The sequence below is a fragment of the Epinephelus fuscoguttatus genome, linkage group LG5 (genome assembly GCF_011397635.1).
Source record: "Epinephelus fuscoguttatus linkage group LG5, E.fuscoguttatus.final_Chr_v1".
Taxonomy (NCBI): Eukaryota; Metazoa; Chordata; class Actinopteri; order Perciformes; family Serranidae; genus Epinephelus; species Epinephelus fuscoguttatus.
The window spans coordinates 12,161,210-12,184,247 of record NC_064756.1 but is presented as its reverse complement, the minus strand read 5'-3'; the positions used below and the strand labels follow the sequence as shown (position 1 = coordinate 12,184,247).

Below are 23,038 nucleotides of genomic sequence, written 5' to 3'. Positions count from 1 at the left end.
TTCAGCAGTCTGTGATCGATATGACGTGATATCATATGATTTGACCATTTTATTTCTGAGCTCTGTTTGTTGTTTGAGTGGAGGCGCGCTTGCCCAGAAATGGTGACACAGACGTGCTATATGAATTTCAAAATAAAGGTGTATCTTTAAGATGACGATATGGATCGATGTTTTCATTTTGTGTTGATGTAATCGAATCGTTAATCAATGAATTGATGTAGCGATGTGGATCGATGTATCGATGTGCAGGCCTGAAGTGGAACTGCCGATTGAATGAATCTTTTTAATAAACTGATTCGAGTGATTCGGTATCATCTAATGAACTGCTCTGCCCATCACTACTACAACTGCCTCAATCACTTGAGTTTGTTTGTGTTACTATGTGACTATGCTATTTTTTAAAGGGTAGGTACCAATTCACCAAAGTCACACAATAACATAAAGTACCAACTGAGGCGGTGGTAGACCAGCAGCTCCCGCATAAGGTATTATCATTGTTGGGCAGTAACACATTACAGTAACATTAATACTTTTTCTGATAAAGAGTAGTGTAATTAATTGCTGATAAAATTTTAGTAATAATACAACAGTTAGCAATTCTGTCCTCTTTGGTCTACCTCTCAGGTGTCTTAATAAACTCCAGTTGGTCCAGTATAATCACCAGAACCCCCATGGATCATATCACTCCTGTTCTCCTGCAGCTTCACTGGCTTCCTGTTCAATACTGCATCGATTTTAAGATTCTGCTTCTCACCTTTAAGGCCCTTCATAATCAAGCCCATTTCTACCTGTCTGAACTCCTTCATATCTATTCACAATATTGACTCCCTTCAAATCCCGTCTGAAAACACACCTTTTTAAATGGCATATTTGGTCTGGTTTAATGGTGACAATTACAATTTTTGTCTAGTCATTTGATTAACTTTTATTTCATATTATGGAATTCTTTGATTTTATGATCTATGGAAACATTGCTGCCTGGTTTTTATTGTGTCGTGTAAGGTGTTCTTCAGTGCTCTGAAAGGCGCCTATCAGTAAAATGCGTTATCATTATTATTATTTTTATCCTCATTATTATTACTCCAAAAGCAAACAACTCATTGCAACATTACTTTTGTTATCACATCACTACTGACTTGAAACACAACATCACATCAGTGGACTCATTTTAGCCGGTAATTTTTGTCGGGAGGAAAGATGACAAGAACATTATCGCCGCAGGTATTGGGACTAAAACTCTTTCCACTGCGAAAATAACATCCTCAAACCTTCGATCTAAAAACACCTCGTCTGCTACGACCGACAACACAACAACATCCAGGAAATACATCCCACCAAAGGTGAGCCCTCCTCAGCTGCTGAGGTCTGCTGTAGCCCTACACACAAAAAAACTGGAGTTTACCCGTGGACAGCTGCAGTTACAAAGAAGTGATGAAGCTTGTGGGATAAAATATTGCACCACGAGTGACTCTCCATCTTTCAGACCGGTCATAGGCACCTGAAGTAGGTAAAAAAGAAGCTCTCTAGCTTTAGCTACACTTCCCGGCGATTACTCTGACATTCACACAGAGGCACACATCTGAATTGTGGGGAGATGTGCAATTACCAATTTATAAGGAGGTAATAAGTAAAGTAATATTAATGCTTTTGAAAAGAGCAACAAGTAAAGAGTAATATTACATTTTTAGAGTAACAAGCCCAACACTGAGTATTATTATTTTTTTGTTAATAGTCTGACCTTGAAGAGAGCATGAGAGTTTAGTTGAGTTCCCTGTCTGACAGAACTGTCTGTTTGGGAAGTACTAAGTATACGACTGGATAAATGAGACTTTAATTGATTTAGAATTTTCTAATTTATTCTTTGTCCACCAAAATGTTTCCTTCTCAAATTTAGTGTAATACAGGGTGAGTAATTGAAATTGATAGAGACATGGTCATTTGGAGGTTGATGGATACCTTTAACCTACATGGCTGACAATGCTTTATTTAACTGCTGTTTCCAAAGTCAAGACTGAACTTTGAGCCTCACATCATCTGTGATTATCTTCCTTTCGTTCCCTTATATTAAAGCCTACTGCCAGCGCTATTGGAAACAAGCATGAACTTGTTCAAGTAGAGCCTATGAAAAGCAAAAGGAAATTGGTGGGTATAATCAGGCGTATTTCTTCTTGCTTCACCTCCAATATAAAATTATGCAATTATCCATATCCTCACATAACCATCTCCCTCAAGTGCGGACCTTTTATTGTGTTGCTACAGAGAACATTTTGCATCGTCTAATTATGTGAAGTGTAATTTCAGCAAGGTTCGGTGTTAACCAAGTTACGGTTATTTGCTTTAAATTAGATCTTTCACAATAATGCATGATATGAAAGAGTAATGAGGAAAAAAATACAGTGAGTAATTTTTTTTTTTAGCACGGCATGCCATCCAGTTACAACGACAGAAAAAGCAGATATAAATACCTTGTGATGTCCTAGCATTTAGATTACATTCCTATATCAGAGGCTGAAAACTTTGTTTGGAGCTATAAACACTTAGTGTGGCATTACCGACATCACTTTAAGGCATGGAAATGATCTTGTTTTTTGTTTTTCATTTTATAAGAAGGCAAAAGTGTACGTGCTATTTCAGACCATGGTTTGACGTTTGTCATGAAACTGTTATTTACAAGCAGGCTGGAACTTTGATGTTTCAATGTCAGAAAATCAGTGACATGTGATTAAGCAGCCACCGTCAGGAGAGTATAGCCATCTGGAAACAGCTACAAGTAGGTAATTAGTGCCGGAAAAACAGGCACCTTTCCAGCTGTAGCAGAAGAAAGTGGCGAATATATTCAGGGTCTCCTTGAGCACCACGGCATCAACTGCTCAATAGCAGGTAATGGAGAAAAGGTTTTACTTTTTGACAGTAATGGATATCTTCAATTTTGCTCAGTTTTCCCTGAATCAATATGCAACCCTGTTGTTATACAATACAACCCTAATGTGCTAAATTAAACCACCTCACCGACTACACTCACCACATATTGCCAACGATTAGATATTGATTTGAGAGACAAAAACACACTGGAAGTCAATACCTGGCTAAACCTTTCTGTAACTGCACTGTACAGATAGAGTACCTTGGGATTCAGCATTTAAAATGTGAGTCAACAGGTGTCACAGTCCCACACTTTAGGAAATTCATTTTGTTACAAGTGCCTCCTGCGTGTCCACTGAGACCAACTGTAATCTTTTGAGTGCATAATTGCAGCGGTGTTGAAAAGGAGTCCTGCCGATCTGAATGCTGTGGCAATTTAGCAGAATTGACAAGGCAAATAAATGAGGAGAAGAAGGGGGGATGATTAAAGATTTGCCAGTGAGTATATTTGCTCCTGATTTGTGAGTGTGTCTGAGATGGACTATCAAGGAATCCATAATGGAAACAAAATGAACAGTGGTTTTCACAAGTGAGAAAAACAGAATAAACTAGCCAAAGTTTAGAGGGTGACAGTGATTTCAGTGTTTTAGACACCTTGTAGCGCTCAGGAGCAATGTTTTTATGTGTGGTTCCCTTTTTTGTTTGTATCATACATATGTGCCATCACATGGGTGACCCAAGTAGCATCTTGCCTTTGGTTTTCAGTCTATTCCACTGATCAACAGTTAGTGGTGGTGATGTGCCAGTGAATGTAGCAATAGGCCAACGAAGGCAGTGAAGATATACATATTGTTCGACAGCTATGCTCCATGTGGTGATGTGGACCACTTCAAGATGTAACCACCACAGCAGGTTCAAAATCCTCTGTCAGACCAACAACTAACAAACAGTTAAAACTCGCCTATGAAGCCGTATTATAATCCACATATCGATTATATGGCAACAAAATCTCCCAAAGGTTCAGGCGATCTAAATCCAGCAAAATATTTAGCCCAAACACATTATTACATCCATAGATATCCACAAACTACTGTTGCATTGTTCCAAATACTCATACTTCTCCACATATGATCAATAATATCTCCAGTTTGCATGTAAAGCTGCAGACTCTGGGCTGTCAGAATGGTGGCTGAACTCTGACCTTTTGATTGATACATCACAGCCAACTGGAGCTTCCTATCCCCGCTTATGGGTGACAATAGCCCACAAGGGCCTGTGTTGAAAGACATGCTTCTCTTAGGCCCAATACCAAACCGGCCCCTATCCCCTCGCCCTATTCACTCCCCCTCCGTCTGCACGGTCACGCGGAGCTCCGCCATATTAAGGGCTGTCCCAAACCAATTATTGCTGAGTGCGAGTGGACTGCTCAGCCCTTAGATAGCGAGTGTGCATCAGTGCAGGCTTCTGATGAGCCCAGCAGGAAGCGCAACGTCACAATGGAGGAAACAACGTACAAATGTAAGAGCTCCGTCTTTCTACTTTGTAAAATATTTTAGATCAAACACGCACATTTGTTTTCCTCACACTGACTTTACAGTCTCAAACAAACTCATTCAGAATGTTTGGTGTCAAAAGATGAAAACCTACATGTCCATATGCTTAAATAAACTATTAAAAAAAAATCCTCATCCCATTCTCATGATTTTTTAAAAAAAATATATAATTCTGTGTTCACAGGGACAGAAGAAAAAACAAAGCAGTTAATCAATCTGTGAATTAAAAATGAGAGTCTCTTCACTAAAAAGAGGAATGCTACAAAGCAGGGATGGGAGTAAGATTGCCCAGATTAATTAATAAAGTTAATCTGTGAATGTGTAAACTCAGTCTACAAAATATGAACAAGTTAATTACTTTGATTACACTGCACTGTATCTCTTATCTGACTTATTCAAGTTCATTTTTAATTTAACTCAATTAATATTTAAATGTTTTTTTAATAGCCTGTTGCTCTATTTTGCTTTCACAAAGCGTCTGTCAGTATCCATGGTTACATCTGCTTCCTTCTTCCGGTAGAGTGGCGAGGGTGTGCATGGTTTGGCTTCTCTTTCATACACTTCCCCTTAATCAGGATTGGCCTCCACAGCTGCGAGTGTAACTTGATTTGGAGTGACACTCGATAGTGAAGCGGTAGTGGGTATGGAGTGGTTTGGGATTGGGCCTTACTTTCTAAGGTCTCATAACCAATCAATAGCCATGATGGCTTATGGGTCTTGTGATCAATTAAACTCATGACCTCAAGAGGAGATTTTAACTCTGTCTTGGTATTTTAGACTTCCAAATATAGGCTACATAAATGATATGCAAATGGCTCATCTATTGTCCTAGGGGGAAAAACAGTCGTTCTTATAAATGTAGGTTTTCTAGATGTGTTTTTAAAAACAGTAAGCTTTGAAAGAGACCTTACTGTCTGTCTCCTTTAACTTTAGCTTATATTGGAGCTATGCTATGTAGCGTGTGAAATAAAGTATGGTGAATGTGCTAGGAAAGGTAGTATCCGCACTGTTTCTACCTGGAGCTCGCATGTACGGAGCCTGGGTTTGGTTGAAGGTGGCAGTGCTGTTTGGGCTGAGAAAGCCATGTGTAAGTAAGGTAAAGGAGGTTACTGGGTTGGTGCGGGGAGCACTTAGTACTTAGCACTTAGCACTTAGTAGCAGAACTACTAAGAAAAGTACATAACTCCTTGAGATCAGGTGGAGAGATCCACTTCCTCTCAGGAGGAAATCCAGGAAGAGGAAGGTTATTTAAGTGTGGCAGTGGCCTATTTGAATCCCTTTTGTTTGAGACCATGCTGCAAGGTGAGTGTGTTTGCTGATCCTGTGAGTTTATCTATCTCCTTTAACTTTAGCTTATATTGTAGTTATGCTATGTAGCGTGTGAAATAGAGTATGGTGAATGTGCCGGGAAAGGTAGTATCAGCACTGCTTCTACCTGGAGCTCGCATGTACGGAGCCTGGGTTTGGTTGAAGGTGGCAGTGTTGTTTGGGCTGAGAAAGCCATGTGTATGTAAGGTAAAGGAGGTTGTTGGGTTGGTGCAGGGAGCAGTGAGAGCTGGCATTAGGGGAGTGTCTCTGGGACGCCAGAGATCACTGTCTAGCCTCCTGGAGGTGTCGTGGGACCAACTAGACAAAACACTGGTGAAAGGAGGTTCCCACCTGATGACTCCAAAGACATGTTAGTTATCACTGCTCACTGGTCTGTATAGTTAAGCCTTGCTATAATAGCTTATCAGAGGGCTTAGGAGGTTATTCACTGAGTGCTGATCCTTTCTCTAGAGCACAAACTTCTTGAGTTTATTTGAAGTCTGTGTTGACTTGTTTTTCCATTCATAATCACAGATTCAGTACATTGCTTTTTTAGGAAAGTACCTGGACTAACCTAAGAAAAATGTGTACAATATTTATTTTCTGTTACATTGTCATCTACATTGATTTGGACTATGTGAGGCTTCATGCTATGGCCCCATTTTGTTTTTCAGCTAATACCTCTCAGTCACCTGCAACATCTTTTTTGAAGAAACTATTCAGGCAAAGATAAAAACCTTTTATTTCAGTGTGTTGAAACTTATATAAATCAACGACAGAAGCACTTACAGTGATTCTGACCGTTGGGGGAAAAAAAATGTGTTACCTTTAAATAAGGCCATGAATGTACATGTACTAAAAATGGAACAAAAACAGCTTTTAATATACCTTTGGTTGCATTTGGGTGAGAAACACTGAATAGAAACATAACTCCAAAGAAAACTGGCCACCTTCAAGCAGGGATAACAAGTGATGTCATAGTCATAACTTGCTCTAGCTGAGATGATATGATTTATGTTTTGTATTTATCATTGTAATCTGATAATTGTTGCTTGCATTGTACAGGTACTTATCAAACAAAACTTCCAAAGAATCTTAAGACTGTATTTCCAGTGCAGTTTACACACTGCTACATTTCTAATAGGACCTTGTCGAAGAGGACACCTACGGTCACCTTGCGTAAAAAAAACAGAATCCCAGGCTGTGACCACCAATGACAGCTTGACAGATGGAGGGGAGCTGACATCAGTGCAACGTCCAGATGATAAATTAATTGACGATACACAGACATTTTTTCAGCTCCACTTAGGGATCAGCACCATTTACCATGTGCTCTGTCCACATAAATCTGCAGCATGGCTCCACATTTGCTCTCCTGTACTATTTTTTAACAGCTGGAACAAAGAAACTAAATCAGGTTTTGACAGCGACTATTGAAAAATCACAGTTGTAAAAGGAGCTGTCTGAACTGCTGGAAAAACATATTAATTAGTCTGTACAGAAAATGGTACAATGGTGCCCCAAATAACAAAGCCAGTACTTACATGTGCTGCACAGTTTTTGCAGTGTTAAAGTGACACTCTATAAAACCCAATGTTTTAAATACAAAACACTTATCACTCGTGGCTATAAAAGGGTTATGGTTAGGGTTGCTCATTTATGCAAAGTCTGTAGGAAGATTTTTACATGAGCAGCATTTAAATGTCCAGAGAAACTTCTCAAACTAGTCCTGCCACCTAAAACAAAACACCATGGCAAAAACACAGAGCTTCCTGCATCAGAGCGCCCTCCATATGGCTCAGCCTCAGTCTCTGTCATAAACATGTTTGTGTGGAGAATCGCTTTTTAAACAGGTCACAGTTCTTCCAAATTAATAGCACAGGCCTTCTCCTTGAATCAGAGGAAAGAGTCATCTCCCTGTCTTCCCATAGAGAATGAAATTGGGAAATCCATCCACTCAATTAATCCGACAGTTTCCACATAAAAGGAGGCTTCTTCTACTTTAGAGCGTATAATAACAGCCTGCTGTACGAACTTAATTTATCCATACAGATCAGACAGCATAATACATACCCCTCAAGACAGAATAAAAATGAAATGACCACTTTGCTTTGATCTCAAAGGGGAACACATATGGTTTTACACATTCAGTTTAAACATATGGGAACCTTTCCAGAGGGCATACAGAACCATATCAAACCAAACGGACTGCCTGCAACTTCAGACTTCTCTTATTTTGACTGCGATTGTTGGTTTGAATAGTATTACACAGAAAAGGCTGCAAGATACATTACACACTGTAATACTGAAAGGTATAGTGAAGATCTTTTTTGCACGTTTCTTTGTCTATTTTACTTTTATCTCTTCAGTATTTGACATTTTGAGTCGCTTGCATGTTGATATTAATCCCGCCTGCTTGTGCAAGCACACGGGCATTGGACGTGATGTGAAAACTTACAGTGGCGAGAGCACAACAGTTATGCAGTGTATACGCTTACATTAATCAGCAAAACTACATTATTATACTGCAAACTAATTATTATGTATAATTCTGGTGGCACTCTGTTTCCCAACAGCTTACAAGTGATTCACTATTGTCCTCATAGACACAGTCTCAAGAGCACTTCTGTAGGCTTGTCAGATTTCCACTTATTGGGCACAACCAGAGAGAGAAAATCTCTCACAACACTTATCCTGACAATGGAAGTGATGATGCCAACATTTTCAACGGGTCTGCTGTTTGAGAGAGCTGCAAGTGTGTACGACGGCTAAGTAAATGTACAAAAAATAGTGGCTGCAAACACAACACAGCTTGAACCTAACATCCGACTGTGCATCTTTCCGTTAACGAGCGTCAAACAAACCGAGACAGTAAGTGACAACTCATTATATAAGTCACATCTCAGTACCCTGTTACAGTATTTGTCACATGCATAAAAATGCAGCACATACCAAAAATTGAAATGAGGGATTTAAGAGAACTGCAGGGCCTGTTGAACATAGTGTGAAATGAACGAGATAAATCTATTAATTTATTTCTGTTGTAGCTGCGATATGAGGTGTGGGAGTTTTGGACACATTCATTAGGTTTGCCCAGCAGCCAAGTGTACCAGACAAGGATGTTTTTAATGAACAGTGTCATGGCTCCACGTAGCTAACAATGCGATTCTGGGGCCCATTTCATTAAATCTGTGATGTGTGCGACAGCCTGTGGCCGGCATGAGCTGCTTGTAGTCTTGACTGTCTTGCAGGTAACTGGTGGGGAAAGGATATGCTCTGAAGCTCTGCAAAAGCTCCCGCTAGTTCCCTCTGACTCCATCTGTGTGCTGCATTTGTGTTGCTTCTCTGCTTTCAAACATTCTCACACATATCCTCTCACCTGCATATGACTCTACTGTCTGCCACACCCCAGTGTTTTCTGTGTGAGGGTTTATTTCCGTGTTTTTTCCCATTTTTTCCTGATAGGTGTGATCCATGTGAGCAGAGATCTGCAACATAATATCATCAGCTCTTGCTTTTTTTAGTCCAAGTTTGATTGTGATGAAATAAAAAGGTTTCTGATTTGATGGTTTTTTATCTGATGCTGTTTCGTGCAGTAGGAAAACAAATTAAAAAATGCAAACTTGGGGAAGGAACAAGTGTTGGTGCGGAACAGTGCAACAACAGAGCTATTAAAATTAATTACACCTATGTTGACTGAGAGGCTTTGCCATATACCCAGTCCACTGAAGCAGCAACACTTCAACTTTTAAACATGAGCCTTCAAAACAACTATTGATACGGCATGCCCATAACACTAGAATCCAAAAAGGAGAAGCAGCAACAGATAAAAATACAGTTAGTAGTCTTGAGGGCCATTGAAAAACTGCCAAGGCAAAGATGAAAACAAAAGATTCTTCGAGCCAAATCAATCAAAAAAGAAGAAGAAAGCAGGAGACAGGTCATTTGAACTGGACAAAAAAATAATTCTCTAGCAGTAATGGGAATGTTTGCTGTCAGTGGTGTTTCTGAGGGATTTGATACCAGTGCTGAAGAAGTGAGGGCACAGACAGGCAGCTGCACCTGCTGTGATGACGTTGCATCTAATGCTCACAGTAAAACAAAGCAGTCTTGAAGGCAGCTCCGTGTCTTTATGCTGCGTTCACACTATGAGCGACACAGCAACACGGTACAAGTCATTTTCAATGAAGGCAGGTGATACGACACTACAAACTGACGTCCGTCACTTGTCGCTACAGATGAGAGTGCTGAGCTACAATGAAAGTCGAGCTGGCCTCAGCTTTTGTAGCACTTCAATGACATAGCAAAGCATCAGCCAATCATGTTTTTGTTTCTAGCTGTGGCACTGTGTTATTTAGCTTAGTTGCTAAATAGATGATGCTATGCAAAACTTACGTGTATCGCTGTGCCTACCACGATGCAATGGGGCAATGAAATGTAATGTTAAAATGGGGCACAGACGTTAATCAAAAGCATGATAGTTTTCAGATAGATTCAAACTTTAGATGAAGTTCAGTCAAAGTGCTTTGTGGCAAGTATGACATGTAGAAGCCTTGGATGATGTAACTATAGCCCCTTTTACACTGCCAGATTTTCCGCGAACGTTGGGCTGTTTTGCCGGCAAGCTGCGAGCGTTTACACACACAGAGTTGGATTGTCGAGTTAATCCGAGGTGCCCAATTTTTCTGCCTCATAGGACATATTGGCGGAACCTTTTTGGTTTAAAAAGAACGAGGCGTCCTTCCGTGACAGGAGGGCTGTTGATGACTTGTGGGAGGAGCTGTTGATGACGCTGCATGTGCGAGCCACTGGCGGTGGACTGATGGGAAGGAAGTAGCGAGCAGCTAGCAGCAAGAGGGAAACGCAAACCTGACAGACACTGTAAAGATGAGCAACTGGGGAGACAAGGAATTGCGTGTCCTCCTTGTCCTTGCAAACGAAGAGGCTGTCGGGACAGGCCAATTTATGAAAGAATCGCTGAAGGACTGACCAGCCGTGGCTTCCCTCAGAGTACGTCACTGTTTATGTCACGCGCTGAGCTACACGTTTTGTTACTTGCTCATGCCCCTCCATTGCCCAAAAAAGGCGCATTCTGTATAAACAAAAGTAGGCAAACTGCATTTTGCTGCACTCTCTGATTTTGTTTGTATACAGCCAATGCTGAAAGAAGACTGATTGGGTTTTCCTGCAAATTTGCACAATTCCTATTTAAAAAGGCCTTATGTTAACGAGTTAACACTTAAATGGCAACTTGGCAATAATGTTGCTAATCACGCTGTCGCATCGTTGCTGATAGTGTGAACACGGCATTAAATTCCACCTAACAGTCCAAGTGTTGATGACCAATGTCAACCAAGTGACATGAGGATGTCAGTGACACACAAATGACAGCACCCAAGGTCTGCCAGAGAGCGAAAGGGATATCGGACATGTTACTGAGGAGCCCTGTCTGAATGTCCAGTGGAGAAGAGAAGGGGTGGCTCTCTTGTGAGAAGAAAGGCTAAAAATAGAAATAGCTGTGCTTGCCGAGAAAATGTATTGCACACAGGTACATCAAGTCTGTAAAGTGCCTTCCTATACATCCTCCACTTTTGAGTGATTTCAATTGCCATTAAATCCTCTGCCTCCCTGTGATGGATTATTGTACTGGGATTTTTTAGATTAGGACATTCAATTTGACTTTTGTCACTTAAAACAAGATGCTAATATTGTCTTGGGTTAATTAAGTAAATGTTAGTTAAACATATGCACCACTGTGCCTATTTTGAGCGAGATGCTAATGTGGCCATGTCCCTGTAACATGCTGATGCTTGGCAGGTATAATGTTTACCACATTCACCATCTTGGTTTAGCATGTTAGCATGCTAATGTGTTAATCATCCATCCATCTGTTCATTTTCAATCACCAATCCGGGGCCAGTTTGTGGGGGCAGCAGGCCAAGCAAAGCACCTCAGATATCCCTCTTCCCAGCAACACTTTCCAGCTCTTCCTGGAGGACCCTGAGGTGTTCCCCGGCCAGATGAGATATGTAATCCCTCCAGTGTGTTCTGGGTCTGCCCCGGGGCCTCCTACCAGTGGGACGTGTCTGGAAGACCTCTTACGGGAGGCGCCCTGGAGGCATCCCGATCAGATGCCCGACCCATCTCAACTGACGCTTTTCAACGCGAAGGAACAGCGTCTCTACTCTGAGCTCCATCAGGATGTCCGAGCTCCTTCCCCTATCTCTAAGGCTGAGCCCAGACACCCCATGGAGAAAAACTCATTTTGGCAGCTTGTATCTGTGATCTCATTCTTTTGGTCACTACCCAGAGCTCATGATCATAGGTGAGGGTTGGGACACAAAGCTACAGCTGAGGCTGGTGACAATGTCATTAGTTTTTCATTAAACCATGGCCTGATGGTGACCCTCATTATTACAGTTCACACTGAGGGAGACATGCATGAATGATCCAAATTGTATATTAATTGCATCCAATATTCATTTCCCTCACAGCTACAAATGTGAACCTCATGGTGAGTGGAAAGTCAAGGCATCAGTGAAGTCATTAGGAGTCATCCTCTGAGGACAATGACTGTCTGTACAAAGACATTTCATCCGTGCCAACTGTTGATGATGAGATATTCTAATGTCTGCAGCCTTTATATCCTGCCTCTGGACCTCATCTACCTCCTCCTCTGCCTCCTCTCACCTCCTATCCACTTTCAATCACCATTTTTGTCGTCTGGCACTAAATTAGCCTCTACAAACAGATGTCTTTTAACACCATGCCTGCCATTACACTGATTCCACTGTCGGGGCTGCAGAGAAGTTATCCTCCAAATCTGTCCAGGTTTCAAAACCTAGCCTTCAGCCTTCACTAACAGGTTGTGTGTATATTGAAAACAACTGTGTGGGTTAAAGAGCATGAGATGGAGAGTCTCCAAAGGTAATCTACAAAGTGGTAAAGGGTTTAAGTTTGCAATACGGTAAACACCTACACACACACACAAAGCCTGAGAGGCAGTCATTTGTGAAAAATGAACCTGCCACCATCTGCAATCTGAATGTACGCAACGCTTGCAAATTACTGCTGCTAAATGGGCTCCAGGACAGCTCTCCGAGACAACAGCTCCTTGCAGTAAGCGAAATTATAAAAAAACTTTCTTCTCCCATACAAGCGTCATGATGACAGCTGCTAATTATAGCAGGTGCTGTGCCAACCCTCTGGTTTTTGTTTTCGTCTCATTCCCTCTCTTGTGTGACATGCAGGAAGTTAGTTTTGCTTGCTAGTTGCTCGTTAATTTCCCAGGGGTAAAGTAACTGGTTTCCCTGCATTAGCTAAATGATCATCAGATGTTATAATTTCTGTTCAACTAGAGGAAAAACTCAAGAGTACAGAGCAGCAGAACTGAACTAATATGTTTTATAATAACCGGAACACTGATAACAGCGCAAAATCAATTCACTCTAATAAGTGGGAGATGTAAACAGGAAGAACAAATAATTTCCTCTGCATGGACCTTTGACACAAGCCTTTTTCTGATTAGTCCAGGTCACGTAAGGTTTCATCCTTTGTAATTTATACTACATCTATTTTCTCCATGCCATCTCACTGTGCTAATGGCTTTCTGTCAAAACATTTTGGCTCATACGTACCAAAAATATGTTTTCTAGGCAGAACATCAACTGGCCAAGGGAAGCAAAATTTGTCTTCTTCATTTCTCTAGTTCTTGCAAACGGGTATTAAAGCAAGGAGCACTTTTAATTCTTCAATCACAGCTGATGTGAAATGTGAAATTTAATTTTCTCTTTCATTAGTGTTGAAGAATCTTCTATCTTCACTGTCTATCCAGGATGTCCTTGGGCTGCACTCCACTTTCATTCAACTTCAGTACACAGCTGTATGAAAAGCCAACAGCTGGAAAAACTACTACCACAAAAAAAAAAAAAGTCTGTATCCGATCAAAACGGGGAACAAAGACAACTGCAAGCCTTTGGTACTTGTGATGATTACATGGAGAAATAACTGTGATGTGATGTCAAAATGACTTCTATTAGGATATAAAGTGTATTTATCAAACACTCAAGTAAAGCACTTGAATCCTTCAAGTAATATCAAAAGCATCTTAACACAACCTTCCCAGCCCCCAGGTATGCAGGGACTCCTGACAGTTCTCGTGTTGATTCACACCACATGAAATAAACATGCAAACATACCTAATTTCAAACAAACCCAGTGACAGACACTGAGTCTTTAATTAGCATTAAAGTCAGTCAGTGCGTTATAAACCATTATATGGAAATAGATGGTACTGATTAAATAGCGGACTAAATAAAACTCAGCATGTCTTCACATCTAAAGTCAATCTGGCTTATGGTAACACCTGTTAATACCAGCCAAACATGCCAACTATGCTAACCCTCCAAGTGTTTGATTTTTATTAGGGAGTGAGCAGGTGATTAGCCGGGGAATGCTAATAAAGAGTGTTTATTAGCACAGGGATTACAGGGGGATACAGTTTCAACACAGGCTGCTCCAGTGTGGGATTTATATAATTAAGACTATGGCAATTGATGTGAAGAAAAGTAAGCACTTCCAGTATGTAACCCCAAACTTAATGCAAACATTCATGTAGCAAAGTATCACACAGACAGGAGTAAATGGCGGCAGGTGGTGTAAAGATAATGATAATGCAGCTGCTCACAGCAAGGTAGTGGAGAGAGTGGGCTAAAGGAGATAAAAAAAATTTAGTGGCAGGAATAGGAAATGTGGCTATCGCAGTTCAACATCAAATAACCTCCGTGGGATCAAATACGGCAGAATACAAGAGAGCCTCACAAAGTCGAGGCTGGACATGTAAGGTAACTGCTGCATAATGGTACGAAACAGCGTTATGAAATGATAATGTACAACAGATGCAGACATGACTTTAACATTGCACTGAGTGAATAAATCATAGACTTACAGGCAGAATCAGAGAGCAATGCAGTGCACATTTTGTCTGATTCATTCACTCATTTAGTGTTGATTTTCTTATTTTGCTTTTAAAAAGGGTGAGAGGAAGACTGTGTTTACAAGACGTCTAATGTAAAATGCAAAAGTTCTCATGGATTCGCTTTAGAAAAATAGTAATAAAGTGCTAACGGGAAATAGAGTCCCACTGCAAACCTGATCTCACACTGTAAGAGTAATCTCTAGTTGGGTTCAGCACACTCCATCCAGAGCAATGGGTCTCACTCTGACTGTAAAGTACAATGCTATATCTCTGTTATCCCTCTGACCTCGTACCACACATAGATTTTTGTCACAGATCCCTCCATCGAGGCTGAAACCGGCTAAAGTACGGCACTGCAGGGACTACAAATCTCCTGATTTGTCACTTGGTCTGGGAGACAGAAAGCCACAGCGTCCTTAATATAATATAATATATAGCTAATGCTGTGAGTGTCGGTATGGGCGCTAGAGAGCAGGAGAGCAAGCCTGGGAGCACACCGGGACCGAATCCAACATCCATCTTCATTCTGAACAGGGTCAATGAACGCTAAAAATAAACACATTAAACTGACAGTGACAAACTACCACGGCTTGAACTATGCACCTGTACACACCTCGTAACAAAGGGGGATATTGTTAAGACTAACTAAAATTTTGTTCATTATAATATGCCGTGATGGCGAGAGGTTAACAAGCTGAGCTTAAAACCACAGCACTGTCAGGAAACGATATGTGAAATCCTGATAAAATGTTAAAAATATTTGGCTGTCCAGATGGAGGTTAAACTGTTATCCTCCTATATGGCGTTAACTACAGAGCAGACATCTGATGTGATTGAACAGGGTCCGACATCTGGGCTGCCGTGTCCGCTAAATATTTAATTAGCTCAAAGTATAGTATTTCTAGTACACATGCACGCTGAGGGTCTCAGTGCTGTATGACTCAGAGCGCTCTATTATTAGCCAGTGTGTATCAGGGATGAGGAAAAACAGGGTCAGAACCACATTACTTGTGTTCTTACTTATGGGCTTTTGTTTAATGTTCAAAATCACAGTAGAGAGGAGAAATCCTTTGGAGGATTTAAATAAAAATCAGAAAGATGTAATTACATACAATAAGTAACTGATTACAGTTTTCAAATAACTTGCACAACATTGTTTGGCATGTTGTCATGTTGACATTTTAGATTACATTAGCCTCATTTACTTGACAGATGCACCCGCAGCTGATTGGTCCCTGATCTTGCCAAATTATCTGTGCTTTAAAAATGCACCCATCAAAAGGCGGAGTTCAATTTTCATAGCCATTTTAATGCTGTCATACAGCATTCAGGCTATTATGATTCGCCTTGGCAGTGTTTGCAATATTCTCAAATCCCTTGAGACAAACCAGTTGCATTCATAGATCACATTTCCACAGGATATAGTTGTTGATGGACACTTATAGTGCTGGGATAAAGACTGAACCTGTGGATTTAAGTTAAGTCTCACTGCAGCATTGTGAGAGTATCTGCTCACAGGAATTTAATAATCCACTAAAAAGGGAAACATTACTGAATTAAAATAAATGCAGCTTTAAATGCTCAAAGAAAATGTTCCACACTTTAATTCCTAAATAAAAAACTCAGTAAATACTGTAAAATTAATTTCTTTCATCCAGTAATTCTCTATGTTGCCAAAACAAGTCGTAGGGAGACCAGGCTTCAACGTGGCTATATTTCAATAGTAGATTTGTGCTGTTACAAGCCGAGGGAATTAACTTAATTTATGTAATCTGTATTTAATCAGGCAGTCTCATTGAGATTAAAATCTCTTTTCCAAAAGAGACCTGGGAACAAGAACCATTCACAAGAACGAAGTCAGCAAAATAGAAACACCACTACACAGTAAACGAGGAATGAAAAGGAGCAGTTGCAAGAATAATAAAAAACATCAGTTTTAATATCACCAAGGAGCTTGTTTGAGGGCAAGTTGCTGTTCATTCTATAGAAAAGGTGCATAGTACCTGAAAGCAGCTCTGCCAACACTGGTGCATATGAGGAATATCTAAGGTTAACTAGGTTTTGACTGTGTACTGTAGTTACTGGATTTAAATGACAAGATATAGAGAGCTGTATAAGTGAATAACATGAGATAGCTAGTTCCACTTGGTTGTAAGGAAGCCCATCCAACCGAGTGAAAGAGAACACAGCTGAGCACAAAATTTGTCATTTGCAACAAAGTTATAACTCATTTCTCCAGCAGGGTTTAACGGCTGGAGTATTGATGGGGCAGCATGACGATAGAGTATCTCCATAGTCATGGACAGACATGAAGGTTGACTGCACAAGTTTTATGGCTGGAAGGAGACAGGCATCCCTAAATTCTGTACAACAAGCCTGTTTTTTTTAAACTTTGAGTCAAATATGTAAATATGAATCCTGAATTCCTAATTATTATTTTAATGACTCAGCAAGAGTATCATGAGTGCCATTTAATCAAAGCTTTAATGGCAGGACAGTCAGATTCAGAAGTGGAGGTGAAGAATATTATGTATACTTAGTTTTTACTGCATTTAAAACTAGTTCATGATTAATAAGTGATAACTGGAAAGCACCAAAGGCTGACTGACACTTCTGTATTTCACTTATCAGACACAATCAAGGTTCTAGTTTCAGGATTCGCTTCAACATCAACCTCACGCTGAGAGCAGACGTTAGAGGACAGAGTGTGTGTGTATGTGTGTTTGTGTGTGTGAGAGAGACTGTGATAGAGAGGGCGGTTGAGAGGGAAGGTGAGTTATTACACAGAGAGCGAGCTCGGTTACTCAGCTATTGTTCCTGATGCAAACTTCCCCACATTCAAAAATGTCAGGTTTTCATGAGATATTACAGAGACTGTCATCTATTTTTCTTAGGAAATTAAACAATACATTTCCAACAGTGTTGGCTGCTTGAGAGAAGCTAGCACATTGTGTTGAGAGCATGGGTTTTAAAAGAAAGGCTGGCGAATGGCCAACAAGTCATCTGATGTAAATCCTGAGTTAGACAGAGTACACAAGCAGAACAAAATCAAAATATCTTGTGTTTGGGGCGTCGGTGGCTTAGTGGTAGAGCAGGCGCCCCATGTACAAGGCTGTTGCCGCAGCAGCCTGGGTTCGAATCCAGCCTGTGGCCCTTTGCTGCATGTCATCCCCCCTTCTCTCACTCCCCCTTTCACACTTACCTGTCCTGTCCATTAAAGGCAAAATGCCCAAAAAAATATCTTGTGTTTTCTAGCCATTTCTAACAATCACTTCAATATGAAACAGTTTATTTGTGATTTCAGTATCTGGATATGTATATTTTATCACTACAATGCACTTCATGTATGTGTTATCTCAATTAATCAGACATTTAATAATGTTTCCACAGGTCAGACTTAGTTCTTGATCGTTTTTTTTTTTTATCTTGAAAGCTTGAAAAAAGTGTTCCACAATACATTTGTTAGGAACTAGTGCAGTAATTCTTCTGCTTCTACTATTTGCCTTTTTCTACAACAAGAGCCACACCAATCCCAAACTCTCCAAGCATCACACCACAAACCTGCTACATTCCACATCACATATAACTCCACCCCGGGGACAGTGGCTATTTTTTCCAACACAGCACCTGCTTCTGTTGCAACTTGTGCCACCATGATTTGTAAGTTTGTTACAGCCAGTCTCGGCACAGAGAGGAGGAGGGAGGGGAGACAGGAGGGCTGTTAAAAAAAACAAAGAAGAAAAAAAAGTGCAGGTGGGTGCAGACTCAGGAGAAAAAAGTGCTGGCAGCAGGGCGCTGCCCTTCAGCTTCCCAGGTTACCGTGGCACACAGCGCATGAAGGTCAGACATAGTACACCTCTATCACAAGAAGAAAAACACCAGTGATAAACACAGCTGATAAACAGTTCCACCAACTAAGCCATGTTAGATAACTCCACTCTGACTCGGTGCTGATGAGGTGGTGATTGAGCCACAGTACTTCCTTTCTTCTCATCCCCACTGGCACTGCCCGTGAACTAAAATTTTAAGGCATACTTGCCTGCTGCCACATCCATTCAAGCACACTCAAGGCAAACAGTGCAGCAGAATGAAAGTATGGGCATGCAGCTTTTTTTTTTTTGGCTAAAAGCTGTGGAAAGGAGCTGGCATACGTTACCTGAGTGAGTGGAGCAAGGACTGGTCGCTGGGTGAGAGTCAAAGATCACTCTGCCAGTGCCATCTGTCAAGCAGGTTGGGTACAAAGGAAGTAGGGGAAAGTGTCCCTCTCCCGCCTTCCTGTGCGCCTCTCTCTCGCCTCACAACAAAGTCCCGTGTTACATTAGAGGAGAGAGAGCTGTCCTCCACGAGCGGGGGAATCCTCCGTCAGACTGAAGCCAATCTGAAGCCAGTTTAAATCCCCCCGTGAGAAGATGGGAGAATGCACCTCCCTTTTCCTGGAGAATCGCGACTTGCTCCTGCCACTGCACAAAACCCCCTCTCTCTCTCTCTCTCTCTCTCTCTCTCTCTCTATCTCTGTGATTCTTCTGCCTCCTTCTCTGCTCTCCTTCCTGATCCTGCTCCACTTGCACACTCGCTCGCTCACTCACTCACTCACTCTGGCATGCATTCTTATCCACTGTGGCTCAGGCACTCAGACACACTGTGCTGTACACACAAACATATGCAAATGACACATGCACACAAAACTGTCAGCTCCTGTATTTCTGTAGGATCCATTTGGTTATGTCCTAATCCACATCTCTGCGTTATGTTCCTGCTATCGATACATTGTCAAACATATCACAATATGAGGGTACGCTATTTCGGCTGGGGAAAAATATTGGTTCCTATTTGCTACTCTAATTAAACTGGATTATGCTCATCCCCTGCTTTGTGGATGACAAAAAAAAATACTCACATATTTAACCAGGAGCAATGTGTGTGGAGGGATTTAGACAGGACGGAGGCTGCCTCTGCTGTGATGTTAAACGGGATATAATAAATAAAATAATTCTTACAGGATGAGTCAGAGACCAGTGCGATACAGTAAGATTTCCCCTGCTAATCCTACTCATAATCACAAAAGATGGGCTACACTGTATGTGTATGTGTGTGTATGTGCCCGTGTGCATAAAGCCACCATACGCGCCACTGGATGCTCTCTAGAGATGTTCTATTTTGAGCCTTCAGTTGTAATGCACAACAGGAGAAAGAGGACAGGCAAGGCGCTATTATGAGAAACTCCCCTAAAACTACATCATACCCCTCCCTCCTCCTCTCCCTTCCGACCAGCTCCACCACCTCCCCATCTCTCCTTCCATGCTGAAAATCTCCATGCTTTAAGGGGATAACAGCAGGAGGGAGGGAGGGAGGGACTGAGTTGTCAAAGGGATATAAATAGTGCTGGAGTGACCTAAACCATTAGCAAGTGGTGGAGAAAGGTCCAGCAGCGAACATAATGACAGGTAGCTGCAGCAGCAGGCTCGAAGGCTAGACCAATCAATGGAAACTTTTTTTTTTCCAAACATACTTTTTCAAGAAAAAAAAGAGACACAACCATCCCCTTTTATAAACTACATATAAATACAATACAGCAATGAAGTAAGCATAGTTATAAGAATTTAACTTTTGAAATGTATGCAGGGCCAGCCTAATGTGGCTGCAATCAAAGAAGCCTTGAAATTCTTCCAAGAATTAAAAAAGCACAAACAATTCATTGTGATTAAAAAGTAAAGCACGGCAGCTCTAATCTTTAGATTAGCTCAGGGTTTAAAAACCCTGCACAGAGATGAAAGTCACCTGCCTGCAGTCTCACTGCCAGCAGGCAGCCGGAGACCAATAAAGACCAAGGCATACACATCTCATTCTCTAAGTTTGTGAGACATTTTTACTACTTTGCGCTCACTGGAAAACCCTCAAATAGCAGTTATCAAGTGTTGTTTGCAGCACAATGCAGTCGTGGAACACAGAAACTTCTAACAAGTAGAAGACTTTGCTGTTTTACTCGTACAACAACATCAATCTGAGTCTCACCAGCTGAAAATTAATGTTTAGTTCAGTTTTTTTGCTGGTAAAACTTAAGCATGTTATGTATCCACCATCATTGATAGTGTTACCATAAAAGTAATAAGCCAGTGAATCCAGCAGTGCATTCTGGCCATTAGATGTGCAGCCATTGTACAAAACCCACAGGGCATGCAGGGCATTAGCAACTTAGTTGCTATGGAGTATTTCTGAAAGTGTTGCGGAAGAAAAGTTTTTCTCCCATCTTAGTTGTTAATAATGAATCCATGTTATTAAAGTGAGATGAGGGCAGATTTTCTCACACAGCTAATTAGAGACAAGATCAAGGCACAATGTAACGTGTTAGCACTTACTGAAAAATGTGCAGTCATTACATGCTGCGGTCATGTGTGTTGCTGAAGTGATTTAAGCCAAAGTTATTAATGTGACCTTTAACATTTAAGCCACTGGATAATGCACTGCTTCACTTGTAAGCCTGGAGCTCATCATAAAATGATGGTAAACGATAAGTAACATTTGATTTGTCATGATTATACTGTCAAATGTTAAACGTCATGGCTGCTGTAAGACTAATTAAGAATCAGCGTATTCCCACAACATATAAAAGTGGAGTAAACATACAGATATTATAAGAGTTAAATCTCTGCACTGACTGGCCTAAGCCTGTGTGTTGTGCACAACAGTTGTAATTGCTTTGCTGCTGCAGCTCCAGAGTACACTGCAAATTAGACTGTAGAGATGTGTGGGAAAGCTGAATGGAGCATCTCAGGAGGATTACTTGTCTTGAATAAGATTTCATAAGGAGGAATGAAATACCTTAAAAATCAATCGCAAGTATTAGCCTTCAATCAGTCATTTCCCGTTTTCCTACCAACACTGCACAAGGTCAAATGAAAGTATTTTAATAGTTACAAGTGAAGTTTCTGTTGCAGTGTTTGAAGAGGTCTCCGTGCAAAATTGCATTACAGCAAGCTGGCCGAGAGGTCAGACCGACAAGTACGTGCTAATCTTTTCCTCATGCAGGATCAAAAGTTGGCTGAGTTAGCTCTTATGAATCCACCAGGAACCTTTAATAATACCTTCTCTGTTTCTGTCTCTCTCTGTCTCTCAACTCAAGAATAATTCTGTCAATTAATTAAAGGACAAATTTATCAAATAATGAACCATAACATTTGCCATAACACAAGACAGATAAAATGCAGTATGAAAAATCATAAAAAATGTGTATATGTAACTGTGTGTGTGTTTTGATGCAGGGCTGGTGTTTAGGGGAGGATGCATGGGTACATCACAGTGTATCTTGGGCACAAAGCCAACTCTCCAATTACATTTCAGCATGTCACCAATAGTGTGTGCTGTGTCAAGATGCTACGTTGAGGTAATTATGTGTCTCTCAGTTTGTGACACGCAGTCAGAGTCTGTTGTTTTCCCCTGTCATCCAGCTCTGTGAAGTCCAGGATTAACAAATCAAACTTCTTAACATATTCCACTCTAATATTCGGTCACATTTTAAAAGGAAGTGCATCTCTGTCTCTACCTAACCTGTCGTGCAGCGACCACAGAACCTTCCCTTTGTTGGTAGCCAGGACTTCTTGTGTCGTCATTTATATTTCTGGACTGTGGTAACAGCAGATTCTGTCTCTGCTTTGTATCTCTGACAGTAAAGAGATACTCTCTGTCTCTGTTGCTCTCTTTCCAGCATGACACCCTCAACTAGCCTTCCCCTGGGCTATTATTTTTGTTCAGAAGGAAAGACATGTTACAGCACCATGCCGACCTGACCATAAAACAAATGTCAGTTTGACCCAGCACATTTGTTTGACAGGTGCTTCGTGATAAAGGTACAGTAGCATGTCAACATCTTGGTTGTCTGGAAGTTTCTAATGCAGCTGCTTGACTGGAATAAGAGAAAACCTGAAAGCCTAAATGCATGAGCACCAAAATATCCTTCATCTTCCATCTATCATGCTAATATATCGTAAACTAGAGATGGCTTGAACTCATCCCAAAAATTGGTATTGGGGCAGAGACAAAAGGACCAGTATCGGCTAATGCTGTAACAATGGCTCAGTTAATATAATATCAACCCAATAATAGCCCAACCCCACAGACGTAAAGCATGACAAATGATTGTTTTAACCCCTGTAGTGTATCATATACTGCTTTCCCACCAAAATTGGCGCATGCCTGCAGTTTTTTTTTAGACATGTGTAAACCTGCTATAGAGTCCTTTCCCATTGCCAGTAGACAAGAACGGCTCTGCAGCAGCAGAGGAGCTTTGGTGTGTCACGTTCAATGTCTTGGAAAGACCAGAGAAGAGGTAAACAGTGCAGAG

At 41.0% G+C, this 23,038-nt stretch overlaps 1 protein-coding gene across 6 annotated transcripts in view; it reads right to left on the bottom strand.

Annotated features, from left to right (window-relative positions):
- gramd1bb (GRAM domain containing 1Bb) overlaps positions 1–23,038 on the bottom strand; it is a 162,087-nt gene that overhangs the window by 120,916 nt on the left and 18,133 nt on the right. For 3 of the 6 annotated variants that reach the window (XM_049575602.1, XM_049575604.1, XM_049575603.1), the window contains exon 1: positions 18,857–19,164. The exons of 1 other annotated variant lie outside the window; for it this stretch is intronic. The gene's annotated coding sequence lies outside the window, so the exon portion shown is untranslated. Of the gene's footprint in view, positions 1–18,856; positions 19,165–23,038 lie in introns of those variants that run through there. 2 more of the 6 variants (XM_049575605.1, XM_049575612.1) reach the window with 2 other exon arrangements.